This window comes from Neoarius graeffei, chromosome 16 (genome assembly GCF_027579695.1).
Source record: "Neoarius graeffei isolate fNeoGra1 chromosome 16, fNeoGra1.pri, whole genome shotgun sequence".
Taxonomy (NCBI): Eukaryota; Metazoa; Chordata; class Actinopteri; order Siluriformes; family Ariidae; genus Neoarius; species Neoarius graeffei.
Genome location: NC_083584.1, coordinates 26,840,777 through 26,857,167, shown reverse-complemented (window position 1 = coordinate 26,857,167; position 16,391 = coordinate 26,840,777). Strand labels below are relative to the sequence as shown.

General features: G+C 41.8%; 1 long non-coding RNA gene across 2 annotated transcripts; it reads left to right on the top strand.

The window, feature by feature from the left end:
* Positions 1-1,501: 1,501 nt before the first annotated feature.
* On the top strand, positions 1,502-14,651 carry LOC132900549 (uncharacterized). 2 transcript variants are annotated; one of them, XR_009656795.1, is made up of 3 exons: positions 1,502-1,907; positions 8,399-8,526; positions 11,442-14,651. It is a non-coding gene; the product is annotated as an uncharacterized LOC132900549 (long non-coding RNA). The 2 variants fall into 2 exon arrangements; XR_009656794.1 differs by lacking the exon at positions 1,502-1,907 and adding an exon at positions 4,482-6,751.
* Positions 14,652-16,391: the final 1,740 nt, after the last annotated feature.

The following is a 16,391-nucleotide window of genomic DNA, read 5'->3' as shown; positions in this document are numbered from 1 at the left end:
AAACAGACAATGGGTTAAAGTGCCATTCCACCATTGGATGTATTTTTTTGGCATAAAATACAATATATTTTATGACAACATGACTAGACAGAGAAATCTTTTAGCTTCAAAATGATATATCAAACATAATTTTTTGACAACGACAAGTATATTAATTTTGCGACCAAAGTCACCTACCCTTTTAATTTCCGCGCGGTAGTGAAACGTGATGTCATCGGCAGGTTCCCCTTCTTGTGTACCACGTCACGTGTGACGTGGCACAGATTATCAGCAATGGCGGATAGAACGCGATTGTCAGCTTCGGAAAAGAAGCGAAGGAAAATAGCAAGTGATGCCCAAAGGAGACGGTCGATGGTGAATATCGGCACAGCAATCGACAAGTGGAAATCGCGTTCTATCCGCCATTGCTGATAATCTGTGCCATGTCACACGTGACGTGGTACACAAGAAGGGGAACCTGCCGATGACATCACGTTTCACTACCGCGCGGAAATTAAATGGGTAGGTGACTTTGGTCGCAAAATTAATATACTTGTCGTTGTCAAAAAATTGTGTTTGATATATCATTTTGAAGCTAAAAGATTTCTCTGTCTAGTCATGTTGTCATAAAATATATTGTATTTTATGCCAAAGAATGGTGGAATGGCACTTTAAGACTAATATATATATATATATATATATATATATATATATATATATATATATATATATATATTTATTTATTTTATTTTATTACTTTTTATGACGTACACTGATTATACATTCCTTACAATTAAATTACTAAGCATGTTAGTGAACTCTATGGAAATTTAATTTATGAATTTTGGCTCTATCTAATTTTAATGTTTATATAACTGATTATTTTACTGCAGGGCCAGATTATGGGGGGTACGAGCTGCTCCGTACCTGTCCGAGCTTTGCGCGACCTCCCAGTCAGTCAGACGCAGTCAGACGCGCTGTCACTCCTGTTAGCAATGTAGCTAGGCTCAGCATGGCCAACGGTATTTTTTGGGGCTGTAGTTAGATGCGACCAAACTCTTCCACGTTTTTCCTGTTTACATTGGTTTATATGACCAGTGATATGAAACAAGTTCAGTTACACAAATTGAAACGTGGCAATTTTCTATGCTATGGAAAGTCCGCACTATAATGACAGGCGTACTAACACCTTCTGCGCGCTTCGGCAGCGCATTGATACGGAGCTCAGATATCAATGCGCTGCCGAAGCGCGCAGAAGGTGTTAGTACGCCTGTCATTATAGTGCGGACTTTCCATAGCATAGAAAATCGCCACGTTTCAATTTGTGTAACTGAACTTGTTTCATATCACTGGTCATATAAACCAATGTAAACAGGAAAAACGTGGAAGAGTTTGGTCGCATCTAACTACAGCCCCAAAAAATACCGTTGGCCATGCTGAGCCTAGCTACATTGCTAACAGGCGTGACAGCGCATCTGACTGACTGGGAGGTCACGCAAAGCTCGGAGAGGTACGGAGCAGCTCGTCTCAATTCAGATAAGAGCATATTTCATTATGGAAGTACGGTGGACTGTTCCTTTAAAGCTGACCCTTCAAAAAAGGCGAAATTGTCTCTCTGTTCCGCCACAAAGTCACAAAGTGAAAGGAGAAGCCGTGTAGCCGTGTGTATGTCAATGTTATGTTTCTGCAACTGCAGACTTGTGGCTTGGAACCGCTGCAGTATTGTATCCCAAAAGTGTGCCATGAAGGCTATCTCTAGGGTGTCCAGCTTGCCACAGAGTGCAGAGGCCTCGCTTCTAGTTTCACGTTTCTCCTGTGAATCTTTGGAAACATTGTTCAGTGCCTCTCTCAACTGTGGATAATATTTCCAAAGAGCCTTTGTGGATTCAGCTCTTGAACTCCAGCGAGTACCTGACAACGATTTCAATGTGAGTTTCACATCTGTATCACGAAACGCCTTTCTCCACCTGTGTGTTGACGAGGTACAAAATGTGTATAGTGATTGCACAAAGTCAAAGAAACGGCCAGTTTCTGGGCAACTGTCAACAGCATTGACACCAACTAAATTCAACGAATGTGCTGCACAGGGGACATAAATTAATGGGTTTATTCGTTTCAGATGAGCTTGGACTCCATTGTACTTTCCTGACATATTAATTGCATTGTCATAAGACTGGCCTCTACAGTTAGTTAAGTCTAGGCCCAGGTTCTCCACCATAGCAACAACACACTCAGCCAAACTGCTCCCACTATGATTTCCAATAGGCTCAAAAGCCAGAAAACGCTCAACTACTTCTCCACCATTATTTACAAACCTGAAAATAAGTGAGTTGGTCCACATGAGTAAGGTCTGGAGTGGAGTCAACTATAACAGAAAAGTATTTGGACTCTTTAATCTCGCTGATAATTGCTTCCTTTGTTCTTTCTCCCATTAAGTGGATAAATTCCTCACAGATTGTTGATGAGAGGTAGGACACAGAGCCTTTGCCCTTGCATCCAAACCTTTGGAGATGGTCGGCTAGAAAAGGGTCAAATTTGGACAACAGTTCGACAATGCCCAAGAAATTACCATTGTGAGGTGATCCCAGCTGCTCATCGTCTCCCCTGAAAGCAAGGCCCCTCTCCCCCAAAAACTGGATTACAGCAACAACTCTTTTTCAAAACTTCCCGCCAGTATACATAGTTTTCACTGACGTCACGGCATTCCGGGGAAAGCCCTCCAGCCGCCATCTTGTGGGTCAAACAAAACGGACCATCGCCATTACCGGCTACGTTATCTCGGACATTATCTCTGTACCCACATCCACTGTTTCTTCCTTGCATGTACTTGGTGTGGACTCGGCAAAGTGTTGAGGCTCTTCTACGAACGAAGCCATCTGTAGAAGTGCACCAGCTGCTTCAAACTGCTCCTTTTCTTTCCTGGCTTTAGCCCTCTCATACCTGGTGACCTTACTCATGGTTGCTTTTTGATCTGGACTAACACTTTCTGCAGCCAGTTTTCGTGAAGGTGCCCAATCAGGGTTGGTTGTGTCATACAAGTCACTCGATGTTCCTGAAAAATTAATAATTGGTGTTAAAAAAACAAAAGCAAAAAAAGACAATTTGCTAATCATGAGACATACTGATCTGAACCTATTTTTTAATTATCAATCACTTGGCACACTCGTGTATTTTATTTACTGAAACTACTATTATGAATACTGTGCAATATTACTTTGCATCTGGTGGCTGAGTAGAAGGCCTATATTTCTCTATGGTTTAATATGATTTAGCCTAACCAAACTCCAAAGCCTGAAACTGACTTCATCAAACTTTAAAGGCTGTCTGATATATACAACTTTTATATATTCTAGCATTAGACTGTTGAATGTTATGCAACCGTAATAAGTTGATTAAACACAAATCAAATCATACAGAATAGACCTAAAATGTTTTTCAAAAATGACCCTTGCGTGAGTGAAGTGACAAGTTTCAAATAGAAACGTGACAAACGAGCGATATTAAGTGTACATTACAATGTAAACGTACACTCAGCGGTTCCAGTTAGGCATTCTCCAAAGATTGTTCACATGATGTTTTGGTTTCCAAAAACAAACTTAAACACAATTGATTGTTTATTTAAACAACTTACCACTTATAAAATGATCGGAGCAGACTTTGCTGTGTTTGGAAGGCTGATAATCCTTGCGGTTGATTCTCGCAAGCCATAGATTTCTCCTTTGTATGCTGAGTTTCTTTGTTTGCTCGCCTTCGTGCTCCCGTACAGTGGGAATTCCATAAAAGCTCCGCTTGACGTCATCATCTGACCTATTATGACAGCCGTGAATACAACAGGTGTGCACCATTGCTAGCTTTAAATAGCCTGCTTGGGTTCTTTTGAAGACTTTGTACTCGCGCGTTACAATGTGTGCTCAGTCACCCGTACGGTAAGCTTGACCCGCAAGATGGCCGCCGCTAGGGAATCCCCGACTCTGTGACGTCATGTGCAAACTATGTATTGCCTCTCTGCATCCATTTGTTTGACAAGATCAGAATCAATTCTTCCTTTGTTTTTGGAGCGATTGTGTAATGCTAGCATGCAAGCCCTATGCTCCTCACTCCTCTCATGCTCACCGATACGCTCAGAATGTTTCCAATCAGAAAACCCGTGGACAAACGCATTGTGCTTAAAATTTACTGGGGACAAAACTGAAAGACATCACGTTTACATTTGTGTTGGCCACCTGATTTTTTTTTTTTTCCTAGGAGTGTTTGGTGCGCCATTACTGCGCCGCTTTTGCGCATTCAGCAAAACAGGCAATGGGTTAAGACTATATATTTTTTATTTTATTACTTTTTAAGACGTACACTGATTATACATTCCTTACAATTAAATTACTAAACATGTTAGTGAACTCTATATAAATCCATTTATGAATTTCGCCTCTATCTAATTTTAATATTTATATAACTGATTATTTTACTGGGGACAAAACTGAAAAAGACATCACATTTACACTTTTCAATCAGAGACCCCTTGACAACAAAATCAAAATCCATTAACGCCTTTGCTTTTTTAAATTAAATATTCAAATATCAGCCTCATTATTAAAATATGTACTATAATATCCTGGTTGTTTATCCATAAAATAGTCATAATAATAATCCTGTATTATCCACCAGTGGTGGACAAATTACCCAACTTCATTACTTAAGTCAAAGCACAGATCCCACTGGTTAAATGTTACTCCGATACAAGTGAAAGCTGTACAGTCAAATTTTTACTTAAGTACTGAAGTACTTGCTTTTAAAAATACTTGAGTATTAAAAGTACATTTGTCAATGCATTGTTGTATTATTGCCACAACACTTACAAAACCTAACGCCTCTGAAGCAACCGACTAGCTTTACAAAATGAACACATGCTGTGCCATCATGGTGGTTTAACGTTAAGCTAGCTAGTCAGTGAAGCTCCACCTCACATGCTAGCAAACTCTTTTCAAACCCGATCATATTGGGTAGCAAACGCTACTAGAAAAAGATTTCTACATTCTGTTTATTTGGCAAGATTGTGCTAAAACATTTCTGAAAGGACTTCAGATAAGTTAACGTTATTCATGTTAGCGTAACTCCGTTTTTACATGCTAACTAACAGTGTCCAAGTTAACTAGCTATGTGTTAACGTTAGCCGTAGACAAGACAATGGCAACTTGGCAGGCAAATCCATAGAAAGTCCTTTGACTAACCAGACTGCACAGCTATTGCAACATTATCGCTAGCTCTAAAAGCACAGACACAGGCATGAAAACGGGTCAGGGGTGAAAAAGGTGAGAAGGGTGCGCGAGTGGTGACGTGGCCTCTGGTGTTGTTTTATTTTGTTTGGGGGGTCCTCCCCCAGAATAAATATTATAGCCTCCTTACTAAGTATACTGTATTGACATTTGCACAAGGACCTACAGTACAAATACATTTAGTTATAGTGAAATTATGCCCTGGAAAAAAATGTGAATAATAGAACGAAGAAAGTGGAGAACACGCAAGGAATAGTGATTTTTTTTTCCTTTTATTTGCCTGGACCACCAGTGTTTCCATGGCCCGCTTTCGCTGAGTTGCCACATGTTTCAGCCTTGCCTGCTTCTCTCCTTCAGCAGTCGGTTTCTTGGCCTGCTGAGCACCGCAAGTTGCTTGAGAGCCATACTTGCTCTGCTGCTGCTGCTTTTCCTCCTTGTTCACCCTTTGCTGGTGTTTGTATGTGGCTGCTGCAGAGTTAATGTTCTTACACAATGTTCTGTCCACTTCCCCAAACTTCACGTCCTCTCTTCTAAAGAGCTGCATAGCTGTCTTCCCCCCGGACATCAGCGTCTACTTGACCGTCTGTATTGCATTAAATGTTTCCACATTCATGTTGCCACTCCTTTGATCAATTACATCATTCATCAGACTAAATGAGGACTCGACTCTAGGTCCATGAAAGATGGAGAGGCAACACTTAACCAGTGCACCCAGGGAGGGGTACTTGTCTGGTTTGTCGAAGACATGACCCCACCACTCCACGATGCTCTCTCCCTCCTTGAAGCTGGGGATGGTCAGGTCAACACTGAACCGCACAAGTTCCCTCTGGATATCCTGGCCTGCTGGCAAGAGGTGCCCCAGCATACCACTCAGCCTGCCGAGATATGGAAGTACCTGCAGCTTTCAGTTCTTTTTAAATCAAGGCTGAATACTTTCTTCTTTGCTGCTGTCTTTTATTAAATCAAATTTGAGACTTTTAATTTGATTTCTTTCAGCACGGACAGCACTACAAAATGGCGTCTCCATTATACAGTGCCCTATATAGTGAGTAGCGAGCAATTTCGGACACAGGGATTGTCAAAAGACGCGCGCGCCCTCTTTCGAATGCTGACGTAATCAAGCCGGAAGTTTTGTTTGTTTTGATGGCAAATCAGGAAAGTTTGAAAAAAGTAGGAAATTCAGTCCGATGACTCAATCCAGCTTCCAGCGGTCTGGTCTGCACTCTGACTGATGCGTGCACGCTCTGGCCAGCAGGAGAAGAGGCGCGAAATGATGCTGCTTGCCCTTCGCAGCGAGATGTACTCATCGCTATGGCGTCAATATCAAAGCAGGAGGAGGAGGCGCAAACCGTCACGAACTGTCTATGGGTGCGAAGCGACCTCCTTGCCCTTTGGGTCAATATCAAACACCACCACCCACCCCAATTTTTTTTTCTCATCGGATCTACACAATTCACGTAGGTCACCCATTTTGGTTTCAAAACGGCGAATTTCGCCGAAAGGTGAGGGATTTTCATGCATGCAGACAACTTCATTGCAAGCTTTCTCTTAGAATAAAACGTTTACATCCCTCACTATGCTTCCGCAGGCTGGCCAGTGGGTTTTTATAGGCTGTGACATGGTTCGTTTTAGGCAAGCATTTAAAATGAAACAAATCTTTAATCCTTTCAGAAACATGGGTTCTAGGTATGGCCATGAGTGCGTGTATTCCCCAGAAGAACCGCCTCCTTCCATTTTGCCATCAACTGATCGTGTTTAAATAATGCTGCTGAGAAATCACTGAACTTGATTTTATACAGTGTATGGATGTGACGTGACCCTAGTGATTACTGACAGGCTGTCTCAGTGTCACCTGCGAAAAAAAACAATCACGTTTTAGAAAAGAAAAGACCTCCACTTTCAAAGCTGCTTCATAGTAACAAGGACCTTGATAGAAATGTAGTGGAGTAAAAAGTACAATATTTGTCTTTCAAATGTAGTGAAGTTAAAGTCACAAGTTTCCAGAAAAAATAACTCAGGCCAAGTTTACATTAGACCGTATCTGTCTCGTTTTCTTCGCGGATGCACTGTCCGTTTACATTAAAACGCCTGGAAACGCTGGGAAACGGGAATCCGCCAGGGTCCACGTATTCAATCCAGATCGTGTCTGGTCCGGTGCTGTGTAAACATTGAGAATACGCGGATACGCTGTGCTGAGCTCTAGCTGGCGTCGTCATTGGACAACGTCACTGTGACATCCACCTTCCTGATTCGCTGGCGTTGGTCATGTGACGCGACTGCTGAAAAACGGCGCGGACTTCCGCCTTGTATCACCTTTCATTAAAGAGTATAAAAGTATGAAAATACTGCAAATACTGATGCAAATACTGCCCATTGTGTAGTTATGATTGTCTTTAGGCTTGCCATCCTTCCACTTGCAAGTGGTAAGTGACGCGCATGCCCGATATGCACTGAGATCACACACACAGCGGCTCAGTCCCGAATCACTGCTCGTGTGCTTCACTCGCGCGCTCTGTAAGCTGCGCAGGGCCGGAGTGCGCACCCTCCAGAGGGCACTTGCTGTTCAGGGCGGAGTGATTTGGAGCGCAGGATGCCTGCGGAGCCGAGCGTATCCGTGTATTGGCGTTGCTGTGTGCACGCAAATCGTGTATTGGCGTTGCTGTGTGCACGCTAATCGTTTTAAAAACGTTAATCTGATGATCCACTGATACGGTCTAATGTAAACCCCACCTCAAAGTACAGATACTCAAAAAGTCTACTTAAGTACAGTACTCAAGTAAATGTACTTCGTTACTCTCCACCCCTACTATCCACTGACAACACAATAAGTTCGAGTTAACACATTGAATTCAGTTGCCGATGTAATTATTAATCACTTTAACAATTATTAGTATGTGGTTTAGTATCGTAAATATGTATTGCAGTTTCTACCCCATAACAAAATTAAAAGATCAGACACCTGGGGATTCCTGGACCACCGCTGTATAAAACAATCAGCTGTTAACAGTGACCGTAGCCTCTCAGCATTGTGCCATCCAGACCAAAAACAGGAATAAAGGAAAAGACAAGGCAGTTGAAGTGTACCATGGAGACACGTTCACACCTTGGGCAATTTAGCATAACCAGTTTACCTTTTGCCATGGTTTTAGGAGGTGGGAGGAAAGCAGAGACCCTGGATGAAACCCACAAGGACGCTGGGAGAACATCTGAAACTCCACACAGACAGTAATTCGAACCGGGCATCTGGAGCTGTGAGGTGGAAATGCTCCATGCACCAGTAAGCTGCCCACACCATTTATAAAAGAAACTTAAATTTGTTGATCATGGCAAGTCTAGGCATTTCTTTAATGTAGCATCACGTTGATATTATTTTGATTGTTGATATTCTTCAAAAATGAGACAAATTGAAATTTGTTTCAGATTGCCTGCTGCGTGACAGACACTCTGCCTAAAGATTAATAAAACCCATCAGCAGCACTTAATGTTTGCCTGTTCCGGCCCACTATAAATACAACTTACCTTCAAGTCTAATGATTAAAATACTTTATGCATTACTGTGTGAATCTATTTAACATCTAATTCTTGAAGAATTATTTTCCATGCCATCCGTTATTACTACTACTACAGGCCCACACCTCCAGACTCATAAACAGTTTTTATCCAAATGCCATAAAACAACTCAACTCTTAGTTGAAGTATGTGCAATATATTCTGGACTGTGCAATATACTTGCTCATCTATTTATTAACTCATTGTTTTATGTCTATGTCTGCTGTATGTGATGTGTGCTATTGTATATTACACATTTTATATTAGCCTTTAAATTTAAATCGTGTGCTGTTTTTATATTAGACTTATTTTTATATATCAGATGCACCACTTGAGGAGTTGCACTGAAATTTCATTGTACAGTTGTGCAATGACAAAGGCATTCAATTCAATTCTTCATTTTAGATTTGTACCACAGCATTCACTCAAACCTATCGATGATAAAATTTATCCCTATAAAATATTTAGAATATTCCACAAATCACATTTTCAACAGGGGCGGCACGGTGGTGTAGTGGTTAGCGCTGTCGCCTCACAGCAAGAAGGTCCGGGTTTGAGCCCCGTGGCCGGCGAGGGCCTTTCTGTGTGGAGTTTGCATGTTCTCCCCGTGTCCGCGTGGGTTTCCTCCGGGTGCTCCGGTTTCCCCCACAGTCCAAAGACATGCAGGTTAGGTTAACTGGTGACTCTAAATTGACCGTAGGTGTGAGTGTGAATGGTTGTCTGTGTCTATGTGTCGGCCCTGTGATGACCTGGCGACTTGTCCAGGGTGTACCCCGCCTTTCGCCCGTAGTCAGCTGGGATAGGCTCCAGCTTGCCTGCGACCCTGTAGAACAGGATAAAGCGGCTAGAGATAATGAGATGAGACATTTTCAACAGGAAATGGCATCTTTTGAATTTCCTGAACATCATGAGAAGAGGAACGTTAGAAGATGGCTTGACACATTTCCGAATGGCTCATTGCATGTTTTCTTAGGCTACATCCACACGACAATGGCAACAAGATTTTTTTTTTTTTTTTAAATATCGCGTCCACATGGGCAACGGATCAGTAAAATATCAGGTTCATATGGCAACGCAACGCTTGCTGAAAACGATGCAATACACATGCCACACCTCTACGTGCGCTGTAAGACGGTCCCATCAGAGACACCAGAACAATAGAAGACGTAGACGCATGCGCATAAACCCCTTCTTCTGTAGCATCAGCCACAAAGTTTTGATTATTAATCAGTAGCGTAAAACGAAAGAGGCGGAAAGAGGAATGAACGGGGGTAGATGGAAGCCGGTACGCCAACATTCTGATATCCTCCAGAATTCTTTAATGGTCCGGAATAAATTGAATGCTACACGTTGATGGATCACTTTGTTCTTCTACACCCTTTTTGAGGAATGTATTGTCGGACTTAAACCAACATCTGAAGAGGTGAGATCGCTCCTTTTTTTTCCCCTATTTTTGCTGGCGGGATTGTTTTTGTTTTTGGAAAGCAGTGAAAATATATTTTGTAAGCGCGTTTCATGAACCAAGTTATAGGATTTGTTGACAACTCGCATCGAGTTCATTACACTTCTACCCGACGTGAAGCACTGACAGTCATGTGGTTGTGACGCCATCGTAAACAAATCCGTTCTACTCATCCAGACGACTTCGCAACGGCGCCGTTGCCAGATTTTTCCACTCTGGAACCCGTTCTCAAAAGATTTCGTTTTGGGGCACCCAAAACGCCGGTGCCGTGTGGACGCCAGGCCGAAACGATAAACAATTTTATCAGATTCACCTGAATCCATTGCCGTATGGACAGGGCCTTAAATTCATTGTCAGGGAGGGGATATATATATTTTTTAATTAGGTTACAGGGGCTTAACGGCACCCCAATCACCAGTTTGCATAACTTTGCAACATTACGTGTTCGAGCTACAAAATATTGGAAAATGGACACCTCAGGATAAAGCAGCTAGAGATGATGAGATGAGTAGAAATCTTTTCAGCCAACAGTAAAGAGTGATGTATATTTATTTACCTTCTCAGAACAGCAAACTCTAGTCAGCATTAGAGCTTTAACAAGTGAATGTCGATGTTGCTTGAACGAAAGCAAAGACTAGTACTGTAAATCTATCATAATTTATTTAAAAGTAAAGAAGTGCTATTTTGTTTACTGTTGATTTGACATCAAATGCTGAATTTGGGGTTCAGGAGACCTGCCTGAAAGGAAGTCAGAGTTAAGGGACATTTTCTCTGGATGTTCCTAGATGGAAATGAGGAAATTCTGAACGAGGAGTTTGTTTTACTGTGGATATAAAAGTGTACATACCCCGTTAAAATAAGGTTTTTTTTTCTGATGTAGGAAAAAAAAAAAGACCACGATAAATAATTTCAAAACTTTTCCCACCTTTAATGTGACCAATAACAACCTGTACAATTCCATTGAAAAACAAAAATCTGTTAGGGGGAAAAAACAAACGTACAGTAAGCTGGTTGCATAAGTGTGCACCCTTAAACTAATACTTTATTGAAGCACCTTTTGATTTAATTACAGCATTCAGTCTTTTTGGATCGGAGTCTATCAGCCTGCCACAGCTAGACTTGGCAATATTTGCCCACTCTTCCTTGCAAAAGTGCTCCAAATCTGTCCGATTTGTTTGCAGATCATACAACAGTGGTGGACCTCATCAGCAACAACGACGACTTGGACTACAGAGAGGAGGTAAACCAACTCATTGCCTGGTGTGATGACGACAATCTGCAACTGAACATCAACAAAACAAAGGAGATCACGGTTCAGATCACGGTTCACCTCATACCCCACTCGCCATCCGTGGCAGCACTGTGGAGTCTGTGAAAAGCACCAAGTTCCTGGGGGTGTATATCACAGACGACCTAACATGGACTACTAACACCACCTCCCTTGTCAAGGGGGCACAGCAACGCCTACAATTCCTGCGACGGATGATGAGAGCGGACCTTCCACCCCCTGTCCTCACAACTTTTTACAGAGGCGCCACTGAGAGTATCCTTACCAGCAGCCTCTGTCTTGCCAGCAGCCGACCGGAGGGCCCTCCAAAGAGTGGTGAAGACAGCAGGAAAAGATCACCAGAACATCCCAAACACCCATACAAGAGCTGTACCAGTCACACTGCAGCAACAGAGCCATCAGTATAATCAAAGACCCCACCCATCCTGCACATGGTCTGTTCTCCCTTCTACCTTCAGGTAAACGCTACCAAAGTTCACGGTACAAGACTGCCAGACTCAGCAATAGACCTCTTGCAGCCACGTGACCGGAATGTAAACAGCCGCCATCTTGTCGGTAAAAAACACAGCTGAATACTGCTGCACTCGTATACAAAATGGATCAATTTCAACCGACGGACTACACGGCTCATTTTTCTAATGAACAGATAACTAGATATATGTCTAAAATAAACGACCTACAGATTAGTGACCCTTATCGCTTACCGGACGTAGTTTTCACAACCGTCTCAGTGGATATTGAACTGCCAGCGGAATACCCAGATGTGTATAATTACCTCATTGACTTTCCCTCACTGTTCAGTGGTGAAGCACTGCGTGCTTATAAATCTCTGGACAGTTATCTTTACAGAAATTCAGGATTTGTCAGCCCCCCTCAGATGTGGCATCTTGTAAACAAGAAAATAACAATCCTCATTGGACGGGTAAGTCACTTAAGTATTGAGACCCCGCTGGTCTCGCCATCTCGTCCGGAATGTTGTGCATGCGATGGAAATCGCTACAAACCGTCATTTTCTGCTGGAAACCAATGTTAGATCAAGTATCAGTAGTCCATCACTATTACTGTATATATGGTATACCTGATAGCAGCAATCCATTTTGCACGCCTGTCAGGGTCCCGTGGCAGCCTACTGTCAAGTGTATGTGAGCATCATGGGTTTCCCACACTTGAAAGGGAAGGACTCGGACACAGGATTCCACTCGTCTTATGTTTTATTGATTTTCAGTGGAGTTGACGTTGTAGTAGAATTGTATATAGTAGGGTTTTCCAGAAGAAAAGGCAGAAGTAGAAGCAGAAGTAGAAGGCAGAAATATGGCGTTTGACCGACAAGGTGGCGTCTGTTTACAATCTGGATCGGATGTGATGTCACATGCAAGTGCTCCATAGCTTCTTCCCACAAGCCATCAGAATACTTAACACATTTAAAAAGTTCACATGAACATGATGGACTCAGGACTGTTGGACCCATTAACATACACAGACTGTTACAACTGATGACCTCCTTAACGCACATACAGATTGTTGAAACGCTGCTATCCGCTACAATATGCTGTCATTCTGTGCAATGTCTTTTTGAATTTTTAGAAACCTCTTAAACCTACTAAAAGACTTGTCTTGTGCACCTCTCATCTGGATTTTCTAAATTAACACAAATACAGTGCCTTGCAAAAGTGCAATATCTTATCCTGTGCAATTATTCAGCGCCATCACAATGCACTTTATCATCACCCACCAGTGTTATGGTTCTCATCCCTTTTTTTGTGCAACATGTTCCTCTTGTGCAAATGTTTGTTTGTGGCCCTACTGTGACTGTCTACATGTGTTTATAATGCAATATGTAAGTCTTTATTTATTGTCGTCTTGTGTGCATTTACTGTAACATGCTTATTGTACATACCAGCACATTGGAGTGTGGGGAAATGTAATTTCTTTCAGCTGTGCACTGCTTGTTGTATGGTTTGAATGACAAAAGTTTGAGATTGCGAGGGCATGTCTTGTGCACAGCCCTCTTCAGGTCACCCTTCAGATTTTCAATTGGATTTAGGTCTGGGCTCTGGCTGGGCCGTTCCAAAACTTTAATTTTCTTCTGGTGAAGCCATTTTTTTGTTGATTTCGATGTATGCTTCGGGTCATTGTTGTGCTGAAAGATGAAATTCATCTTCAGCTTTCTAGCAGACACCTGAAGGTTTTGGGCCAAAATTGACTGGTATTTAGAACTGTTCATAATTCCGTCCACCTTGACTAAAGCCCCTGTTCCAGATGAAGAAAAAAAAACACCAAAACATGATGCTGGCTTCACCGTGGGTATGGTGTTCTTCTGGTGATGCGCAGTGTTGTTTTGCACCAAACATACCTTTTGGAATTGTGGCCAAAAAGTTCAACCTTGGTTTCATTAGAACAGAACACATTTGCCACATGCTTGTGGGAGAGCTGATGTATTTTTTTTTTTTGCAAAATTTAGCCGGGCCTGGATGTTTTTCTTTGACCCTACCTCATAGTCCAGACATACCGTATGGAGAATACGGGAGATTGTCATCACATGTAGTACACAACCAGTACTTGCCAGAAATTCCTGTAGCTCCTTCAGTGTTGCTGTCGGCCTCTTGCCAGCCTCCCTGACCAGTTTTCATCTCGTCTTTCATCAATTTTGGAGGGACGTCCAGTTCTCGGTAATGTCACTGTTGTCCCATATTTTCTCCACTTCTTGAAGACTGTCTTCACTGTGCTCCATGGTATATCTAATGCTGTGGAAATGCTTTTACACGCTTCTCCTGACTCATACCTTTCAACAATGAGATCCCTCTGATGCTTTATAAGCTCTCTGTGAACTCTGGCTTTTGCTGGAGGCTGCAACTGAGTAAATGTCTGAAATTTATTTGGGGTTAATCAATCAGTGTCATTTTAATTGACTGCAGGTGTGAACCCAAAAAGACTGAATGCTGTAATTAAATCAAAAGGTGCTTCAACAAACTATTAGTTTAAGGGTGTGCACACTTATGCAACCAGCTTATTGTACATTTTATTTTTTTCCCCCTAACATTTTTGTTTATCAATTGAATTGTACAGGCAATAGGTCACATTAAAGGTGGGAAAAGTTTTGAAATTATTTATCATGGTCTCTTTTTTTACATCAGAAAAACCTATCATTTTAACGGGGTGTGTACACTTTTTATATCCACTGTTTATGGCATTAAACACCCACTTGAACAGATTTCTTGTATTAATTTAAATATATACAGTGGTGCTTGAAAGTTTGTGAACCCTTTAGAATTTTCTATATTTCTCCATAAACATGACCTAAAACATCAGATTTTCACACAAGTCCTAAAAGTAGATAAAGAGAACCCAGTTAAACAAATGAGACAAAAATATTATACTTGGTCATTTATTTATTGAGGAAAATGATCCAATATTACATATCTGTGAGTGGCAAAAGTATGTGAACCTCTAGGATTAGCAGTTAATTTGAAGGTGAAATTAGAGTCAGGTGTTTTCAATCAATGGGATAACAATCAGGTGTGAGTGGGCACCCTGTTTTATTTAAAGAACAGGGATCTATCAAAGTCTGATCTTCACAACACATGTTTGTGGAAGTGTATCATGGCACGAACAAAGGAGATTTCTGAGGACCTCAGAAAAAGCGTTGTTGATGCACATCAGGCTGGAAAAGGTTACAGAACCATCTCTAAAGAGTTTGGACTCCACCAATCCACAGTCAGACAGATTGTGTACAAATGGAGGAAATTCAAGACCATTGTTACCCTCCCCAGTAGTGGTCGACCAGCAAAGATCACTCCAAGAGAAAGGTGTGTAATAGTCATCGAGGTCACAAAAGACCCCAAAATAACTTCTAAGCAACTGAAGGCCTCTCTCACATTGGCTAATGTTAAGGTTCATGAGTCCACCATCAGGAGAACACTGAACAACAATGGTGTGCATGGCAGGGTTGCAAGGGGAAAGCCACTGCTCTCCAAAAAGAACATTGCTGCTCGTCTGCAGTTTGCAAAAGATCACGTGGACAAGCCAGAAGGTTATTGGAAAAATGTTTTGTGGACGGATGAGACCAAAATAGAACTTTTTGGTTTAAACGAGAAGCGTTATGTTTGGAGAAAGGAAAGCACTGCATTCCAGCATCAGAACCTTATCCCATCTGTGAAACATGGTGGTGGTAGTATCATGGTCTGGGCCTGTTTTGCTGCATCTGGGTCAGGATGGCTTGCCATCATTGATGGAACAATGAATTCTGAATTATACCAGCGAATTCTAAAGGAAAATGTCATGACATCTGTCCATCAAGTGAATCTCAAGAGAAGGTGGATCATGCAGCAAGACAGCAACCCTAAGCACACAAGTCGTTCTACCAAAGAATGGTTAAAGAGGGATAAAGTTAATGTTTTGGAATGGCCAAATCAAAGTCCTGACCTTAATCCAATGGAAATGTTGTGGAAGGACCTGAAGCGAGCAGTTCATGTGAGGAAACCCACCAATATCCCAGAGTTGAAGCTGTTCTGTACGGAGGAATGGGCTAAAATTCCTCCAAGCCGGTGTGCAGGACTGATCAACAGTTACCGCAAACGTTTAGTTGCAGTTATTGCTGCACAAGGGGGTCACACCAGATACTGAAAGCAAAGGTTCACATACTTTTGCCACTCACAGATGTGTAATATTGGATCATTTTCCTCAATAAATAAATGACCAAGTATAATATTTTTGTCTCATTTGTTTAACTGGGTTCTCTTTATCAACTTTTAGGACTTGTGTGAAAATCTGATGATGTTTTAAGTCATATTTATGCAGAAATATAGAAAATTCTAAAGGGTTCACAAACTTTCAAGCACCACTG